Source organism: Dipodomys merriami, unplaced genomic scaffold (genome assembly GCF_024711535.1).
Source record: "Dipodomys merriami isolate MVZ:Mamm:240054 unplaced genomic scaffold, mDipMer1.0.p SCAF_24, whole genome shotgun sequence".
NCBI classification, from domain to species: Eukaryota; Metazoa; Chordata; class Mammalia; order Rodentia; family Heteromyidae; genus Dipodomys; species Dipodomys merriami.
This window is the reverse complement of record NW_027203826.1, coordinates 4,987,195-5,008,790: the sequence shown is the minus strand read 5'-3', so window position 1 is coordinate 5,008,790 and position 21,596 is coordinate 4,987,195. Positions and strand designations below refer to the sequence as shown.

Sequence of the window (21,596 nt, the reverse complement as noted above, 5' to 3'; positions counted from 1 at the left end):
CAACAGCCTTTATGACTTGCTTATGAAAATAAGCTACAAGGATTACAAGTACTTTTTGTTTTTGGCAGATGTTACACGTAACATTAGCAGGAGAAAAAATGACACTGGTATCAAAGGAAAATAAGGCAAAAATAAGTACTCAGGGAAGATGAGAGTAATTAGTCCTTAACTCTGGTCATTGATTCACTGGGTATGACCTGCCAAACAACAAACATGTCCACTGAAAACAAGACTCCACAAGAACAAGACTGAAGACCTGCTCCAAAATGAATCATACAGAATCATTCAGAAAGCTTAGTCAACCAGAATGTTTTTTATTATACCAGCTCATCTGTAATAAGGCCACTAATTTGAACATAGATGACAGCCTATTCCGGGCTCCATTGTTGCTGAAGTGGTCATGATGGACATCTGGAGCTCTGCTTCTAGATTCTTTCCTCCTGGATTCTTTTCTCTGCTTCCTATCATATCTGGGAAAATAGGGGTGGTGTGAAATTCAGAGAGGAGATCTGAAAAATAAATCCTTGGATTATACTATTCAATGTATTCTACTGAGAAAATTAACAACAGTTTAAAAAAGAGGAAAAGATTTTTATCCACTAAAAAAATATAGAAAACTTTAAAGTTTTCCAGTTTGGGTGGGGAGAGAGGGATGTCCATGGCCTTGTACTTCCCATTCTTCTCTATTTTATAAGCCTACTATTTGTTGTCATCTTCACATACCATGCACTCGAGTGGCCTGTCTAGCCACTGAACTTTGAACTTAATTATGTATTTCTATAGGAACTGAGTTCAGAATCCTCTTTTGCCAATAACCTGTAGACATAATTCTCATTTGATGTGTAACGAAAGTCTGATCTCTTTCAACAATCCTTTTACTTAGTTTACAATTGATGTATATTAAATTGTAGGTAGTAAAAGGTTTCATTGTGACCATTGTGTACTTTCATATAGTGTACTCCATTTTATTTGCCCCTTCTATTATTCTTCCTTACCCTCTTCCTTTGTCCACCTTTTCCTTCCACTTCCACTTCTTAAGGCCTTACGGTATGGTATGATCTTGAATTCCCCCGGCCCCACCCCCCAGCTTCCACAAGTGAGAGAAAGTCTGTAATATCTACTTTTGTGGACTGGCTGCTTTCATTTAATATGATGAAATCCAATTCCCCCCATTTTCCAGCAAAGGACAATTTTATTCTTCATAACGGTTGAAAAATGTCTCTATTGTGTACATTTTTTTTTTACCATGTATTTGCTGATAGGCACCGAGGCTGATTCCATAATTTGGCAATTGAGTAGAGTGCTATAATAAACATAAGTAAGATCTAGAACATTCTTTTTTTTTTTTTTGGTCGGTCGTGGGGCTTGAACTCTGGGCTTGGGCCCTGTCTCTGCGCTCTTCAGCTCAAGGGAAGCGCTCTATTGCTTGAACCACAGCACCACTTCCGGTTTTCTAGTGGTTTATTGGAGATAAGAATCTCACAGACTTTCCTTGCCCAGGCTGGTTTTGAACCGTGATCATCAAATCTCAGCCTCCTGAGTAACTAGGATTACAGGTGTGAGCCACCGGCGTCCGGCGAGAACATTCTTTTAAATACTGTTACAAGACTTTGCTTCTAAAACCCTAGCATTGAAATCACTTTCCTCTCATAAAGATCTGACTCCCCAAAACATTTTAAGATCCCAGAAACCAGGAACCAAGACATTTGTACTATTACATTTTCTGAAATGCCTGCAATAATGTTTAACTGAATCACAGTTGAGTTGCAAAAATAAATCCTAGCTTTCCTACTTACAACCTGTATAAACTTAGGCATATTGTCTTAACATTTAGAATTTCTGATTGTGCACTGAGTGAAAATGAGTATAATAACACTAATTATAATGAATTGTGAGCCTCAACTATGACAATATATGCAAATCACTTAAAATGGCACTTGATCCATTGTGTGTGTTCAATAAATGGTAGATTAAAGCAAATTTTGTATTTGGTAGTATTGTGCTGTAATACTTATCATCTCCAGATAAATCATTTACTTAAATTGGCTCTCCAATTAAAAACAAAACAGCCATTTGTGACGATGAATATCTAGGCACTTAATAACAATTCTAGTCTGAACAAAAACAGCTCTTCTGTGACATGCTATTGACTATCCCACTTGCCTTGTTGAGCAATACACAATGAGTGCATACATTAAGTATCTATCTGGATAATTTGAGTATTTATGTTCATGCGTGTGTGCATGTGGGCATGTGCATGGGCGCCGGTCCTGGGATTTGAACTCAGGGCTTGGGAGCTATCACTAACCTTAGTGCTAATGCTCTACCATTTGAGCCACAGCTCCACTTCCAGCTTTTTGGTGGTTAATTGAAGAAAAGAGTCTCAAGGAGTTTCCTGCATGGGCTAGCTTTGAACCATGGTTTTCATATCTTAGTATTCTGAGCAGCGAGGATTAAAGGCATGTGCCACTGGTGCCTGGCTATCTGGGTAATTTTTTAAAAAAACATTAGTTTTAAGAAAATTTTACAAAAAAATTAGTTTTACCCTAGTAGAGTAAATTGGCAAACATTCATGGTTCTCAGTCTTGTATTATGTTGCCCTTCTTATTCCAATTCCATGATCAGCGGCTGAAGTTATATGCTAGCTTTGACCAGTTTGACATGTAATTAGAAACTATTGACTATTAGGCAAGCAAATTAAATAACATTATTTAAAACCACTGTAAACATTTTCAAACATTTCATCTTAATATGCTTCTTTAGTTATAGAAGTGATATTGTAATTTGATTGGAATAGAAGTTGATATATCTGTATATATGTTTATATGTACATATAAAAGTGTTTATTATATATAATGTATTATACACTTATGTGTGTTCATGTGTATATATACTTTCATTTTTGTTCATGATTTTGAAAGAGAGTCGTGCTATGTGCTTCATATTGGCCTCAAAATTTAATATGCTCCTGCCTTCACCTCCCAAGAACTGGGATAAGAGGTTGTATGTAAACATGCTGGAGCTTGAACTCTGGGCCTGGCACTGTCCCTGTGCACTCTACATTGAGCCACAGTACCACTTCCTAGGCTAGACTTTCTTTATACAACTTTTTTTTTATATACAGCTTTTCTGGCTTTCCTCCCCTAATAAAAAGGTCATCATTTCCTGAGATTTCTCATCACATTCTGTACTTTCTTTTCACGGATCACCAGCACTTTATTGTTTTTGGTAGGTGGTCAGTAATTAATATTTATTTATCTTTGTAATCTTAACTTTTAGAATCTAGTACAAAATTGACCCATGATAGATGACCACCAATGAATGTTTGCTCTTTCAATAGGTTACTATGCTTTCTCAATTTTTCCTACTTGATCACTAACTTGTTCTGTGACTGTGAGTTTATTATCAGTTTTTATGGGTCTCCTGTTTCTTCCATGGAAAAGATATTAAATAGATTTGTCCTCTAGGGAAACTCACAGATACGTAGGTAGTCTAGTTACAATGATCAGCTTTCAAGATCTCATTTTCTTTCTGAACATACTATCTTCCCAATACAGAAAAATACAGTGTTAATAAGAGCAGAGATAAGACAACCTTCTTTATTAGATCTGCAGAGGCCAAAAGGCCTCTGAAATGTGGAAAGAGTCAGATCAACCTGGGGTTTAATAGGGTTAGAGAATGTAATTTGATATAACCACTCTCTATTATTTTTAATGTACAAGGCCCAAGATCAAAGACTCCTGTTGTTTATGTTTGCTCTTTTATTTTAATGATTTCTGACACTCCATCAGGGTCTCCTGTCAGCCCAGGAGGAACTTTGCTTTCCATTTAAGAAGAGATATAAAAACTTCCCATGCTCTCTACATGCCTTGTGATCGATCTAAGAGGGGATAGTATCATCCTTATTTAAAACTTGAGCTATCCATAATCCTTACTTTTCAGATAAGGAACCTGAGAGTCAGAATAATTGCCTTGTGGTGGGCACTGGTCAGACAGGGAAGCAATTTTAGAAATAAGTACTTCCCAAAGAAAAAATCACAACTTGGTAAACACAAACCTTTTATTTCTATCCTGACAGGTGCCTGCAATCTCAAATAACAATTACTTCATTTTCTTATCCTAACAAAGAGAACCAGGAACTAAAAAGAGTCTTCTGCATTGATGGTTGTTCATTAAAATACATAAAACACAGTTTCTTGATAAAGTTGGCTTTGAGATAATGGCTCATTCACTTATGACCGTTTCAATGCCTTACCCTGGATATAAATAATACTTCCCTGCATAGAAAGAGTCAGAGTGAAGGCTAATTTATTCATCTAAATGTGGAGGGAGAAGTTGGAGAATTACCTACCTCAATTAACTGGGACAACAAATCCCATTGCTTGTCTGCTTTCTATAGGGAAGAGGAGGTATCCTGTCTCATGAAACAGAGAAGAAATAGACCCATACTGCCATTCAATTTAATAATCATACCTTAACTAAAGTTACCCTGTAGTAGGATGGAGAACTCTTAAATTCAAATCATCTATGCTTGCTCACTGAGTTAGAACCAATAGGCCGGAGGAGGGAGACGCCGGAAATGTTCATGTTACTACTCGGCTCTATACAGAGTAAGAAAGGGAAAGCCTCTAAATTAGTAAGCTTGTCATCCATCTTTTGTTTTCCACAGCAGGAGTGAGCCTCTTCATTTCAGATGATTAAAACATGACTCCAACTTTTTTCCCCCAAACACTTGATTCAAAACTATGACTCTTTCCATGTCTCCGTTTGCCCTGCGTAAAATGAAGAGGGTGGTATATGCCACGTAAAGCTTTTCCTGTAACAATTAGGTGCATTAATCTCATAAAGCATTAGCAAGTACCGACTCTTATGTGCCTTTTTATATTTGTTTTCCTTTGCCTTATCTTAGTGGCTCTCGCGTTAGCACATGGCAATCTTATTTGTAGGTTCAACATTGCAACAGAACCTAGATTCATACGGCAGTACTCCACTTAACTCATTTAATTGAACACCAACTCATGAATTTCAGTTAGCCCGGGGCAAAAGGCCTTAAAGAACACTATAGAATATGGTAGTTCCACCTGAAACTTTTCTGTGGACATGGCTCAGGCTATGCTGTTGAGTTCCCAGAATCGATTCCCTAGGCAGAGAGACTGGCTTATGTTGCAGGCTTACACTTCTGGAAGTAGTCATTGTAATTATTATAAATGAATACAAAGAAGAAAGAGATCCAAAGACAGATATGAAAGGAATATCTATATCTAGGGCAATGGCTTTAATGATTTGAGTATATTTATGAATACTGTCTCCAAATGTTCCCACAGCAAATTTAGGAGGTGATAAACACTGAATGGTGATAAAACATTTTGATTATAGCTTCAATGTTAAATAATTTGTTTACAAAGAAAACCCAGGTTCCTTAAACTCCTACTGAAGAAACCCTGCTAAAGTCAGGTGCCAAGGGAATAGAAAAGGCATTATGGTAGCCAGCACACAGGTAAACTTTCAAGATCTGGCCTTTGGAGAGGAAATGCTTTTTCCTACTTACCTCACTATTTTTTAAAGTTCTTGGCAGAAAGGCCCTAAAAATATTATTAGTGTTAGACTAGTGCCAGTTTCAGCTAAGCTCTGTGAGTCAGTAATTCAACAAAAGAGCATTGGAAGAGAAAATAAGAATAAATAACTTTTAAGGGTCTCAGAGCATTTGAATTTATGACCTATAAAATTCCACCCATAAAAGGTAAAAAAATGTGGACATGTAAAAATGACAGACATATTCTGCCCAAGTATTGGTCATTAACAAGGGAGATTTTCATAAATGTAATGTTTAGATTTGGACAACTTCTAACAGTTCTAAATGTTTTAAATATTATAGAACCTCACTCAGTGGAAGGTATGTGCAGTGAACTAAGGAGAGATACTATTCCTTATCTTATGATGCTTAGAACATAGAGGAGGGGAACAAAAGTTATCATTGATACATTTGATATTTATTTTCCCCAGGTTACATTTGGGGAGCACAGCCAACAGATGAGATGAATTCAATCTTCTGCCCTGCCAATGAAATGGTTTCTCCAATGTCTTCTTTGAGTTCACATCTCTTTTTCTCTTTGAAGAGTACTGGAGTTGGAATACATGAAAGATTATAGAGCAACCAGTATAAGATTTGTTCCTTCTTCAAGGATTATGAAAGCATCTCTGAGCTTTCCTTGTACTATTTTTGTAATTTTGAAGTTCTAGAACCAAAATGAAGAAAATGTTAAAAAGACAGCCACCTATCTTTGATAAGGGAGCTAAACAAAATAAAATGCAAGAAAGACAGCCTCTTCAGTAAATGGTGCTAGCAAAATTGGTTAAACAACTGTAGAAAACTAAAGCTAGATCCTGCACCAGAATCAACTATAAATGGATCAAACACTTCGAAGTAAAAGCAGACACCCTGAAAACATTACAAGAAGGAATAGGAGAAACTCTAGGGCCAATATTTTCTTAATAGAGACCCAGAAACACAACAACTCAAAGAAATGTTGGACAAATGGGATTGCATAAAACTTCAGAGCTTCTGCATGGCAAAGGACATAGCTAACAAGATCAATAGAAAGCACACGGATTGGGAGAAGGTCTTCACTAGCCATACAACAGACGAGGGTCTCATATCTAAAATATACTTAGAATTCAAAAAATTAAATGCCCCAACAACAAATCCTCAAAGAAACAACTGCCTGATTAATAAGTGGACTAAAGACTTAAAGAAAGACTTCTCTGAAGAGGAAATAAGAATGGCCAATAGATACATGAAGAAATGCTCAACTTCTCTGGCCATAAAAGAAATGCAAATCAAAACAACACTGAGGTACCACCTCACCCCTGTTAGAATGGCTATAGCCAAGAAATCTAATAACAACAGAAGATGGAGGGGATGTGGCCAAAAGGGAACCCTCCTGCATTGTTGGTGGGAGTGTAAACTTGTTCAAGCACTCTGGAAAGCAGAATGGAAGTTCTTCAAAAGACTACATATAGAGCACCTCTATGACCCAGCAATCCCACTTTTGGGCATTTACCCAAATGATCTCAAACAAGGCCATACTAAAGCTACCAGCACAACTATGTTTATTGCATCATTATTCACTATAGCTAAAATATGGAACCAACCCAGATGCCCCTCAGTAGATGAGTGGATCAAGAAAATGTGGTATGTACTACAATGGAATTCTATGATTTTATCAGAAAGAATGACACGATGCTTGATAAGAAATGTACTCATTACCTTGCTCATGTAACTGTAAATTCTCTGTACAGTATTTTTATAATAAAAATACACAAAACCCCAAAAACTATTAACAATAATTAAAAACATTCAAAGTAAAAAAAAAAAAAAGAAAAAAGAAAGAACGACACTGCCCCATTTGTTAGGAAATGGAAAATGGAAAATACTTGGAAAAAAATCATATTAAGTGATTAAATCAGTCCCAAAGAAACAGGTCCCATGGTTTCCCTTATTTGCAATAATTAGTATAAGTATAGGATAATCTTATTAGATGAGCTGTGACCATATAAGATGATGCTAAATGAAATGAACCCCAAGATATGAACAGAAGAGGTATATCCTTGTTGTTGTTTTAAATGTGCTATGTCATATTTTTGGTTCCTTTGTATGTTCTTCCCCCTATGATATATTCCGTTTTCGATTTTGGGTCCGGTCATGGGGCCTGAACTCTGGGCCTGGGCGCTGTCCCTCAGCTCTTCAGCTCAAGGCTAGCGCTCTACCACTTGAGCCACAGCGCCACTTCCGGCTGTTTTTTTTTCTGCTTATGTGGTGGTGAAGAATCGAACCCAGGGCCTCAAGCATGCAAGACAAGCACTCTACCACTGAGCCACCTTCCCAGCCCAAACTGTACTTGATTTTGGTACCCTACATCTTGTATATACATTTGTCTAATCTGGAGAGGGTAAGGGAATAACAAAATGCTGAAAGAAGAACAGGATCACCCTTTGCAACAATGATACCCACAGGACAGTATATTGGAAACGAACTTCACAACTATGGAGGTGGGGGCGTTAGGTGGGAGAGGGAGTGTGGTAGGTGGTGGGGGAGGGAAGGGATAGTAGGACAACAACAAGGGAAAGGGTAACAATGATCGACAAGTAATGTACTCATTGCCTTACTCATGTAAATGTAACCCCTCTGTAAAACATCTTTACAATAAAATAAAAAGAAAGATTACCACCCTAAAAGTAGTTTTCAGCCTAAGGATGGTGAGATACTGCTATTGAAGGAACTAGACAGATTGCTAAAATGAATAGGAAGGGTCATAATCACAAAATCATATTGACCTTCAGAAAACTATTCAGTTAATTGGATGTTTAAGAATCTCAGATTTGAAAAAGATTTCAAAGGTACTCAATTGCCAATGATCATTCTCTTTTTTCTGTGCTCAGACACTTTTTTCAATATAACCTAATCGCCCATCATTTTCCCACTTCTTTAGTATGTATTTTTTTGGTGTTTTACAATGTAACAAGTGTTACAGTAGCTCTTGGGAATATCTAAGTGATTAAGACAAACTCATCAAAAAGCTGGCCTTAGATTTCATCCGAATCTAGTAAGAGCAGCAAAAGAAATAGGGACTTGTGATTGGGGAAGGTAAGATTAGGAAAGTCTTCCTAATCAAAGAGATGTTTCTTTCAAGGACCTATGATCACCAGTTTTTGGTCTTTTGAAGATATAGAACTAATGAAGAGCCCAGGATGTCAGGTGGGTGGGATTAAGTAGATAGCCACAAACTTCTAGCCTGCTACCAAATGGCAAAAATTCCCCTTGCCTTTTGCTATTTCAGAGTTATTATATTTTTACATTCAGAATTAATATTCTTTTATGGCTATTTAAAATCTGTATTTGCCTCTCAATTACCATGGAATTTCAGCACTAGAATGTATCACACAGAATCTATCTGGAAGTTCACATCTCCAGTAAGGACACAGTTCAAGAGAAAGCAACACACACACACACACACACACAAACACACACACACACACACACACACATCTGCTAACACTGCTAGGACTAAACTTCAAACCCAGTTTTCTTTTCTTTCTTCCACTATCTCTCCTCCTCACTCTTTACCCCCCCCCCCCCCCGCCATGCCCTCCCTTTTCAGGCTATACTTAAAATCTCCCTAGGGTGCTAGATAATAGTTGTGTATTCCATCTATTTTCATTTTCACATAATTTTTCCCATGAAGTTTTCCTCTTTCACATATGACCTGAGGACCTCAGACTGGGTTCATCCACTGATCCTGTGGCACCTTAAAAAGCAGTACTCCCCAGGGAAATGAAAGGCCCAAGCCTTCAGGGACACAATGGTTGCATTCCCACCATCCCCAGCTCTCTCAGCAGGGCCAGGATGCAAGCACATTTCATTCCATGGTGAGGGAACTATTTATGCCTGCAGCCAGTCTGGTATCCTCTAATGTCATTACAACCTTTGCGGTTGGAATCCATTCATAGACAAATTAATTGTTGGCTTTGAATAGTTTTAGAGAAGAAATCCAACTCCTTTCTCAGGGCACTGTTCTGGGAAAACTTTAGCTTTCTGAAGATTGTATTTCAGATGACCTCCAGGAAGGACCTTACCAAAATAATGCCTTTTATTCAGAATTTAGTTGTTGGTGGCTATAAATCTAGAGTAAATAGAGATGGCTTAAAGCTGACAAAGCCATCTCATCTTCTGTATCTTTAACTTTCTATGATGACTATTCAGGTTCCCAAGGACATGGCTGGTATTAAACAGAGTAGTAAAATATGGCTATGTAGCGGAGCCCTGGTGGCTCATGCCTGTAATCCTAGCTACTCAGGAGGCTGAGATCTGAGGATTGTCGTTTGAAGCCAGCCTGATCAGGAAAGTCTGTGAGACTCATATCTCCAATTAACTACCAGAAAACTCAAAGTGGTAGAGTGCTAGCCTTGAGCACAAAAACTCAGGGACAGGATCATGGCCCTTAGTTCAAGCCCCACAGCCAACGAAAATCAAAACAAAAAAAGTGGCCATGTTTATATACAATTTGGAAAGGATGAAAGCCTCTATCTGCTAAAAAAAAATTCTCTCTTCACCAACATTCCTTTTGGTTTGGACTTATAACTTCCTCTACTAAATATGTGCCTTGGGTTATTTAATTGAGACTCATAGCCTTAATATTCAGGAGAATATAAAACACATATCTTGTAACAAGTGAAATTGCTACCATAATGCAAAGGGCTAAGGTTTTCTCTGTATATTACATGAGGAGGAGGAGGACGCTTTTTTTTTTTATCATTTGTTGATCAAAATATTTGAACTCCCAGATTGCATCAAGCACTATAATTGAGAGCCAGGCCTTGGCTCATACCTGTAATCATAGTTATTGGAGAAGCTGATATCTGAGGATTTCTGTTAGAAGCTAGTCCAGGCAGGTAAGGCCATCGGACTCATATTTCCAATTAATCAACAAAAAGGTGGAAGTGTGGTTCTGGGTCACATGGTAGTCTGACAGCCTTGAGTGAAAAAGCTAAGGAACAGTGTCCAGGTCCTGAATTCAAGCTTCAGTGCTGGCACATGCACACACACACACACACACACACACACACACACACACACACACACACACACACACACACACACACATGATAACATAAGTCACAGTTTCATGATCTCAGCCTTTAAAGAGTCAAAGAACTCACAGTCTGAGAGCACACTGGCACTGCAATGCAGTAAGTGATTCCAAAGAAGGAAATTATGGCTATGAAAGAGAACACCAATGCCACTGAAGACAAGGAGAGGATCATATGATATGTGACTCTTAAAAGCCAAGAGGGATTCAGTGTATGATTCCTGGGAACTGAAGCTGTTTTTCAGGGCTCATTAGAAAGATTCAATTTGCTAGTGCTCTATTAAGAAGTTTAAGCTTCTTAAATTAGCCTGACTAGAATGAAGGAAATTTAATTGGGGGAAAGATACAAGAAATGCAAAGGGGAAGAGAATGTCAATTGTACTACTCCAAAGTAGTGAGTAGGGGGTAGATATTTGTTGGGGAGGATGGAGGCAGGGCAGGTTCCTAAATAGAACTTCAGAGAGCAGACTGCATTATTCTCTGACAGAATGAGAAAACACATAAATGTATAGATTCCAAAAGAAAATACTGAGCTCTTTCTAATTACTTCAAAATATCCCGTTTCATTTCCATTCTATTTCTTTATGCAACCTAGAATCACCATTTATTGAGTGCTTACATTAGTATGATTCTAAATGACTGTTATTAGCATACTTTCCAAAGAAGAACACAGCAAGATTGAAATTCCTTCTGCCTTTTTACACACAGAAAACTGAGGCTCAAAACTGTAGATAAAGAAAAAAAGAATAAAGATGAACTAACTTTTCAAAGTCAACATGGTTAGAAAGATCTGATTTAGGAACCCATACATAAACCCTGTGCTCTTTTACTCATTGATGCTATAATATTTCACAAAGGTTAAATCAGATATATTTAAAGTTAAAATAAAAATAGCTGTGGGGGCTAGGAAGGTGGCTCAGTGGTAGAGCGCTTGCCTTGCATGCATGAGGCCCTGGGTTCGATTCCTCAGCACCACATAAGCAAAAAGAAAAAAGCCGGAAGTGGCGCTGTGGCTCAAGTGGTAGAGCGCTAGCCTTGAGCTGAAGAGCTGAGGGACAGTGTCCAGGCCCAGAGTTCAGGCCCCACGACCGGACCCCCCCCCCAAAAGAAAGAAAAAAAAATAGCTGTGGTTTTTTGTGTATGATTTCTTTCCACCTTTATTTTCAGTCTTTTAAATAGAATGGTTAATTACCCTTTGTAATGAATGCAGCATAAATGTTTGTGTTTTTTCATTTACCTATTTGCTTTCTTAAGAAAAATGTTTATAATATATGGAAAGTATTGTCAATGCTTCAAAGAACATGACTTTCGATCAATGCAATTCAATAACTTCACTGACCATGTGAAATTTAGTAATGTTTTTGCCTTGATTCATAATTTTTACTGCGCTTATCACCCCATAGCATGTCACAGATTTGTTCTTTGGAATATTATCTATCTCCTGCACTAACCATGAGCTCTATGACATTAGGAGCATCTTTGGTTTCTTTTGAAATGTATCCATAGCAAAGAAGTAGTCTAAATACTATAGAAGTTCTATCCAGAGTGGCCATTAAGGACTAAAGGAAACAGATTGACATGTAGGCAGTTGGGTCACAATATGTATATCTAGACATAAATGTATATAATTTATAGCTGGCAACATGTGGCAGTTTAGCCAATATAAATCTGAAGCTTCATATTCAGCTGCAAAAGAACTTTAATTCTTATGTTTTATACCTCTAAGGGGATTTTAGACATGTGTTTTGCTAAACTTTGTCTAAGGAGATTTCAGACATGTGTTTTGCTAAACTTTGTCTCCTTTCCTCAGTTTGATTCTGGAAGTTATCTGATTCTGGAAGTTATCTGATAGAGAGTTATATAGGCCAAGGTTTATGTAGGCCAAGCCTAGGACAAAGATGCTGTCTGGACTTCATTAATCTACACCCACTAGTCATCAGTGTGATACCCTTTGGTCTTCCCTCAGTGGCTCCACTAGATCAGGAAGCTCTCTCTGCCCTCCCTGTTGGTGTATACACCAAAAATTCTGTTACTGCTTTTTAGTGATCTCTTGAAGAGTGAGGGCCTTCACATCTCTGCCTACATATTCTTGACATCCGTTTGCCCCTTGTCTGTGTCACTTTTTCCTGGATCTATTTAGAGACCATAAGACAGCTCTCTAATGAGAGAGACCTTAACCTCTCTCTTAAGAGAGACCTTGAACCACTGTCCTAGGACTACATTAAAAACATACAGGGTTGTTTCCTTTTTTTCTGGTCCACAGCACTGTGTTCTCTTCCACTTATTTCTATCGTTTTCTTGCTTCTCATGCATGGCAGAATAGTTTTCTAATGTGAGGTGGGGAGACAAATCTGACTTCTTATCTTATGTTTCTCAGGCATTTTGTATCTGCTCCAACTGCTTCCTGAAAATTTGAAAAGAAGCCCGGGATGAGAAGACCTTCCCTGGATTGAGGAACAGAGATCACTATTAGCTTTTACACAAAAAGGGAAGATGAGAATATCAAAAGGGCAAAGTTAATATTTAAAAAACATTTTACTGTATTTTCTCTTTGTAATCTTAGCTTTACCGTGGGAGGTGTGTTGTTTCTCATCTGGCATTTGATATCTCTTCTTGAGCTTAGGTTCTTGAGGAGAATAATGCTCTCGAATGAAACAATCCAGATGAAAGTAAATCACTGACTCTGCATAATGGAGCTAACAATTTAGTAGTCCAACTGCTGACATGGTTAGTGCTGAAACTGAGCAAGTAGTTCATGTTCTAGAACCACACTAAATACTCTGTGGTCCATTAAAGTTTATACAAGTCCAAAGGCTTTTCCTTATAAAGTATTTAGTTAATATGTTAGTAGTCATTTTAGTAACAGTGTTTGAATTCTTGAGGGGTAGCATGTCCATCAGTATCTGAACTTGTTATAAGTTCATACATTCTAGACAGTCTAAGATGGTTTCTGTTTAAATGGTTCTCTGCAGAGTCCATATTCTTGGATTCTATATTTGGAATCAAGCAGTTGATTCGATACTTCACAACCATAGATCTAGGCTTGGTAAAGTGTGGTTCTCTGAGGGTTACCCTATTATTCTATTCCACAACCCATTGCCACCATTCTCAACAAACCCAGTTTACAGATTACCTTGCATTGTTATTCAGACAGTCTTTACTGCATCTTGAGATCCTCTTCTGGAAATACACTGATGAACCTTTTCACCTCACTTCTAGTGATTTCAAAGACCCTCTCACCATAGATATCTCCATGGGCTAGAGATCCCTGTGCTTTTTTGATGTGAATTCCTACTAGAAACAGAGGAGAATTTGATTCCATAAACTAACCTTAATGGTGTGTCAATACAGCACACTTTCCAACTGAGCCTCTTCCTCTCTGCCTCCTAAACCCATGCTCAACATTTTTTTTAATCTTAATTATTTCTGTATTCCATTATTTGTCCTTGCTCAGATGGCTCTTCTGTTTGGATAATTAAAGCTAAGTCATGAAGATTTGAAGTGTCTTAAATGAGGCTGGTACTTTTATAAGAGGAAACACCAGAGAACTAACTCTTCTCTCTCACACACACACCCCCATATTCTCTCTCTCTCTCTCTCTCTCTCTCTCTCTCTCTCTCTCTCTCTCTCTCTCTCTCTCTCTCTCTCTCTCTCTCTCTCTTCCCCTTCCTCCTTCCCATCTTCGTTTAGAAACAGTGAAAATGATTGCTGTGTTATTTTCACCAGTAATCCACTCAACTAATACCCTGATCTTCCATTCCCAGCATACAAAACTGAGGAAAATAAGGAAAAATAAATGTGTGTGACTTAAACCACTTTGTCTATGGTATCTGTTATGGCATCATAAGTAGAAAAGGTACATAGTGATTGATCTGGTTATAGAGGTTTCTTGCTAATCCCACTGGAAACTATCCATCCTACACAAAGCCTTTATTTTTACAATATTCTCAGGTGTACACATTGCAAGATGCATCTCTCATCTAAATTAAAATCATATGGAAGGGTTGAGAAGGTGGCTCAGTGGTAGAGTGCTTGCCTTGCATGCATGAGGCCCTGGGTTCGATTTCTCAGCACCACATAAGCAAAAAAAAACCGGAAGTGGTGCTGTGGCTCAAGTGGTAGAGCACTAGCCTTGAGCTGAAGAGCTGAGGGACAGCTCCCAGGCCCAGAGTTCAGGCCCCACGACTGGACCCCCCCAAAAAATCATATGGAAGACCAGGATTGAGTGTGAATATTGTGATTCCTGGAATCTGCAGACCACAATCCATACAACCACACATGATTCTGATCAAATCTGAATGTGCTTTAATGTTATAATAGGTTAATGCTACCGGGAACTCATTGAGTTATATAAGAATTGGGAAAGACAATAAAGATGCAGAGCACAGATTATAAATAGAAGTCGTGAAATGAAAATTATATTTTGTAAATTTTTGCTTATGTACCATGGATAATTTTCTGGAAACAATATTTCTTAAATAACGTGGTGGTGCCTGCTCTCTATAAATTTTATTATGCACAGACATGCATATGACCATATTTGGCAAAATAATCAAGGAGTGAACATTAAATTTTCTCCCACAAAAAAGATTAGTTTATTCTCAAGTGATTTATATATAAATAGCTATATTTTATCTGATCAAACTGGCTTTCATTCTTCTAGTTTTATGAATAGTATTTTTCAGATGCTTTCCCCACATCCTAAACCTACCATGGCTATACTAGACAACTAAAATGTACTATCTGCTAAGTTTCTATTAAAGAAAAAAACATAAATTGAGCACCAAATATTTTGGTTGTAAGGTTATTAGACTTATCTCCTTTAAAGAAAACATTTTTCTAGACACAAATAATACTTCTACATTGGGATAGAGCCATATCTTAACTATAGTTATTATTCATTCTCATAAGCTTATAGCACATAACCCAGAGCCAAGGATTTTAACCTTAAAAACCAGGAAGTAGTAAGGAGATATCAGAGGTTACTTCATTTCCAGCAAAAGAAACTGAAGTCTAGAGAGGTTAAAAGAAATGATATTCACTTTTTCTTTTTTAATATATATATTTTATTGTAAAGATACTATACTGAAGGGTTACAGTTACATGAGTAAAGTAATGAGTACATTTCCTCTTGAGCATTGTTACCCTCTCCTTTGTTTATCCCCTACCATCCCTTCTCTCCTCACTTCCCCAAATCCTCCCTTTCCCTCCACCCCCTGAAGTTGTAAAGTTCATTTTCAACATAGTGTCTTGTATATCTCATTGTTAAAATGGGTCAACCTGTGTCCTTATTTCACCTTTTTGTTATTTCTCTTCCCCTCTCCAAATTAGAAAAATGTATATACAAGATCCAAGGCACTGGAATCAAATACAATGAAAATGGGTTATACCATGGGAGAAGAACACACAAAAGAGACAAAAGAAATTACATAGTACATTATAAGCATTTTTAAAACAACAGCAACAAAGAAAAAACCTCTTGTCCTTATCTTGGGGTTCATTTCACTTAGCACCATCTTATATGGTCATATGTACATAGCTTTTGTGCTTTTCTACTTGTCTGGTAAGATTATCCTCGATGTATACCTCAATGATTACCTTATTGAAAAAAAAGAAAAACCAGGGGACCTATGTGTCTTTGGGACCTATGTGTCTTTGGGCCTGGCTTACTTCACTTAATATAATTTTTTCCAAGACTTTCCATTTCCTAACAAATGGGGCGATGTCATTCTTTCTGATGGAGGCATAGAATTCCATTGTGTATATATACCACATTTTCTTGATCCATTCATCTACTAAGGGGCATCGGGGTTGGTTCCATACCTTAGATATGGTAAATAATACTGCAAAAAACATAGTTGTGCTGGTAGCTTTAGTATGGTCTTGTTTGTGATCATTTAGGTAAATGCCCAAAAGTGGGATTGCTGGGTCATAGAGGTGCTCTATATGTAGTCTTTTGAGGAACCTCCATACTGCTTTCCAGAGCAGTTGAACAAGTTTACACTCCCACCAACAATGCAGCAGGGTTCCCTTTTGGCCACATGCCCTCCAGCATCTGGTGTAATTAGATTTCTTGATTTTTGCCATTCTAACTGAGGTGAGGTGGAATCTCGGTGTTGTTTTGATTTGCATTTCTTTTATGACTAAAGAAGTTGAGCATTTCTTCATGTGTCTATTGGCCATTCTTATTTCCTCTTCAGAGAAGTCTCTCTATAAGTCTTTAGCCCACTTATTAATCAGGCAGTGTTTTTCTTTGAGGATTTGTCATTGGAGAAGTTAATTTTTTGAATTCTAAATATATTTTAGATATGAAGCCCTTGTCTGTTATATGGCTAGTGAAGATCTTCTCCCAATCCATGGGCTTTCTATTGATCTTGCTAGCTATGTCCTTTGCCATGCAGAAGCTCTGCAGTTTCATGCAATCCCATTTGTCTAACCTTTCTTTGATTTGTTGTGTTTCTGGGTCTTTATTAAGAAAATTTTGGCCTCTTCCAAAGATCCGTATTCCTTCCTGTAATGTTTTCATGAGTCTGCTTTTACTCTAGGTCTTTGGTCCATTTATAGTTGATTCTAGTGCAGGGTGATAAATAAGGATCTAGCTTTAGTTTTCTACGGTTGTTTAACCAATTTTGTCAGCACCATTTACTGAAGAGGCTGTCTTTCTTCCATTCTATTTCTTTTAGCTCTGTTGTTGAAGATTAGGTGGCTATAGGTCTGTTGGTTCATTTCTGGGTCTTCAGTCCTATTCCATTGGTCCTCAGATCATTCTTATACCAGTACCAAGCTGTTTTGATTATGATGACTTTGTAGTAGAGTTTAAAATTTGGTGTTGATATTCCTACAGCACTTTTCTTTCTGCTAAAAATTGTTTTTACTATTCAGGGTCTTTTATTGTTGCATATGAATTTTTGGATTGCTTCTTTTTTATTGAAGAATGAGTTTGGGATATTGATAGGTATCTCACTGAATTTGTCGATAGCCTTTGGCAGTATTGACAATTCACAATGCTAATCCTCCCAATCCAGGAGCATGGGAAGTTTTTCCACTTCCTTAGTTCTGCTTTAATTTCCTTTTTCAGGTTTTTAGTTTTCATCATAAAGGTCCTTCACTTCTTTAGTTATGTTAACTCCTAGGTATTTTATTTTTTTGTTGGACTATTGCCAAAGGAGTTGCTTTCCTGATTTCAGCCATGCTCTTCTCATTATTGTCATATAAGAAAGCTATTGATTTTTGAGGATTAATTTTATACCATGCTACTTTGCCAAAGTTTCAGATCAGCTTGATCACTGTTTTTTATTTCATGCAATTTTTGGTGGTATTAGGTATTTCCGTTTGAGCAGTTTAAGAGCTCTACCACTTGATCAATGTCCCCCACCATAAATTTTTTGCATTTAGTGTATTTTAAATAAGGCCTCACATTTTTACTCAGGCAAAACTCAGACTTAATCCTTTTGTCTTTGGTCTACTACCATGCTTGGACTCTCTATATTCTTTATTTTTTGTCAGTGGTGGGGCTTGAACTCTGGGCCAGGGTGCTGTCCCTGAGCTCTTCAGCTCAAGGTGAGTGCTCTACTGCTTGAGCCACAGCACCACTTCTGGCTTTCTAGTGGTTTATTGGAGATAAGAGTCTCACAGACTTTCCTGCCTGGGCTGGCTTTGAACCATGATCCTCAGATCTCAGCCTCCTGAGTAGCTAGGATTACAGGAATGAGCCACCGATGCCCAGCTGGACTTTCTATATTGTTATGCGTTAGCATTTGAGATTTTTTCTGCTAGAAAGATTGCTTACCCAGAGCCACCTAATTCTTAGAGAAAGCAAACTGCCTACAACATGTACCCTTGATATCGAAATCTGCCAATTCAGAGCCCATAACCCTCTCTGTTGTATCCAGCCAAAACTTGCTCTTCCCTAAAACACCTCACACCCAGGTCTTGTCATCTGGGATAAACTGCTACAACCAATAGATCAAAAAAATTCAAATGATCCCATCCCAAACTTATGCGTTGTACTTAAGCTGCTTTTCCCTTTACTTCCTCAGAAAATCTAAATGAATACTCTGGGCCATGCTCCCTTTTTCTTCCTTCTGCTTCCTGATCAACTGTGTTTTCTCACAGGACCCTGCATGAAATAGCTTGAATTTCTAGGTATCTATTAGGCTAAATTTCCTCTTTTTCGACAAACATTTCCATGCCTGCTCTGATTACACTTGATTAAAACAAATCCCCAGTATATTTCACAAAAGATCACATAGGTTACAAATAAAATATGCTTGGCTAGGCCCTGAGGGACCAGATAACAAAAGCTTTGTTTTCTTCTACTGCATTCAGGAAGCATCCTTTCCTATAGTCCTGTAGGAAAGAAGTTTAGGGATGTATTTACAGAGAAGACCAAATGAGATCACAAAGATGAATTGCTGTTGGAAAACAGTATTTTTAGGGGGAGAATGGTGAAAGAGGTGATACTGATCAAGACCAACTGTATTTATAAACCAGATTATTGAATGATAACTCCATTGTCCAACTAATTAAAGATAATAAAAATATTTAAAAAGTAGTTTTTTTTTTCAGGTAAGGGGTAGGTTTATTCAGTAGACCTGCTGGGACCAGGCAAGGTTGGCACTCCACATGGCTGGGAAAGGAAAGAGGAAAGAAAGGAAAGAGAGAGAAAAGAGCTAGAAAAGAGAGAGAGAGCAGAGAGAGCAGAGAGCTAGAAACAAACAGAGAGCTAAAAAGTAGTTTTAAAAGTACTATGGGAATAGCCATATAAATCCTGACAATGTTTTTGAATGTACATCCTTGGGAAGAGGTTAATATAAAATTGGTCTAATGCTATAGAAAGGTGTCTCTGTTTGTTCACCTACTGCTTCTATTGACTAATGGGTATCTATAAAAGACATTGTGCTAAGGTTGATGAACTAGAAACTAGAAAACTAGAAAACTAGAAAATCTACAGGTGTTTTCAGCCTGGATAATACATATGGATCTCTTCAACATATCAAGACCAGAGGAGAAGTCACTACAGGGTTGCATGGGCGAGAAAAATACATTCATTCTACTAGAGATAGAAAGTTTGCAACAATGTGTTCACATATTTCAAATAAATACATGTTTATCCTGCTTATACTGGAAATCAATTTGAGCTTACACTGACAATCAATTTGGTATTTTTATGTCTAAATGGGAATGAATATATCAGAGTATGCATCAGTCTATCTTGGGGTAATGGATGCATTGGTATATCTGTATGGGGTAAAATAATCTTGGGATTTTTGTGCTTCATGCCTTAGAAGAAAATTAACAGATGATGACTATTTTCTATCCAGGGCCAGCAAGGCACTTCAGTGGTAGAGGACTAGGAAAATCTCTAAATGTTATCGTTCCAAGGGACACTTTGAAGTTAGGGACCCATGTAGTGAGTTAGAGAGATAAAAAATGAACTGCTCATGAAGGATTATAAGGAGTCCCGGTCAAGGGGCAGACAACAAAAATGAAGCAGATATACAGGTAGATGCATTTATTTCTGGGTGTTGGTGAGATCAAGACTCCTTGACTAAAGTTGAAGGCTTACAGATTTGAATCAGTTTGGGATTTTAACACAGGGACATTGGGGTTATTATTAATGTCATTTCAGCTCTATGCAACTTAAGGTCACAGGACTTAGAGACGTATTAGAGAGAGATTTGACTGCATATTAATTTCTAGTATCATAGTAATGAAACAGCAAATTGTCTCATAGTTTTCTAACTTCTGGCCTACAAGTGGCTTCTATATGCTTTGGTTTTGAAATAGTCTTGGGAAGATAAACACTTGTGATCATTTATCTTCATATATACAGATCTGGCTTGACTTTCTTGTTTAATAGAATGACATATTTTTCTCTGCACTTGAATGAAGTGAATGGATAAAGCATTTAACACTATATAGAGTCTGTCAAATTAACTGGGGAAAGAGGCACAAACTCAAGCACTAGCAGTCAGCTAGGTCATCTATTGTTAAATTCTAAAGTGTCTTGCATGTGCTAAGTAGGTGGTCTAGTTTTTTTGTTTTTTGGTTTTTTGGTTGGTCCTGGATCTTGAACTCTGGGCCTGGGCGCTGTCCCTTCACTCTTCAACTTAAGGCTAGTGCTCTACCACTTGAGCCAGAGCGCCACTTCCGGTTTTCTGGAGATAAGAGTTTCTGGGATGTTCCTGCCCAGGCTGGCTTTGAACCTCGATCCTGAGATCTCAGCCTCCTGAGTATCTAGGATTACAGGCTTGAGCCACCAGTGTCTGGATTTATTTATATACATCTTAACAGAGTTCCTTTTCTTTGCCCAGAGCATTCATGAAGACCTAATCATTTGGTAACTAGTTTGTGGAAACATTGGAAAGTGAATTACAATGCTCAATAGAAAATGTATTCATTTGGAAAGCAGTATGGAGGTTCCTCAAAAAACTTCACATAGACCTCCCCTATGACCCAGCAATCCCACCTTTGGGCATTTACCCAAATGTTTACAAACAAGACCACACTAAAGCTACCAGCACAACTATGTTTATTGCAGCATTATTTACCATAGCTAAGATATGGAACTAACCCAGATGCCCCTCAGTAGATGAATGGATCAAGAAAATGTGGTGTATAGACACAATGGAATTCTATGCCTCCATCAGAAAGAATGACATTGCCCCATTTGTTAGGAAATGGAAAAACTTGGAAAAAATTATATTAAGTGAAGTAAGCCAGGCCCAAAGAAACACAGTCCCATGGTTTCCCTTATTTGCAATATCTAGTATATGTATGAGTCAAGCGGAAAAGGTCAGATAATGTGTTGTTAGGAAAATGAACCCTTAGATATGTATTTTAATGTTTTTTTTCTTTCATGCATGTGTTTCTAACACATTTATAAGATTATTTCTTTGTTGCTTTGTATGTCCCTCCCCCACAGTATAACCCCCACTTTCACTATAT

At 37.7% G+C, this 21,596-nt stretch overlaps 1 long non-coding RNA gene across 1 annotated transcript in view; it reads right to left on the bottom strand.

Moving 5' to 3' along the window:
• Window positions 1-394: 394 nt before the first annotated feature.
• Window positions 395-21,596, bottom strand: part of LOC138835706 (uncharacterized) — a 49,672-nt gene continuing 28,470 nt past the window's right edge. The window contains exon 4 of the long non-coding RNA XR_011374706.1: window positions 395-470. This is a non-coding gene — a long non-coding RNA (uncharacterized lncRNA). The remainder of the gene's footprint in view (window positions 471-21,596) is intronic.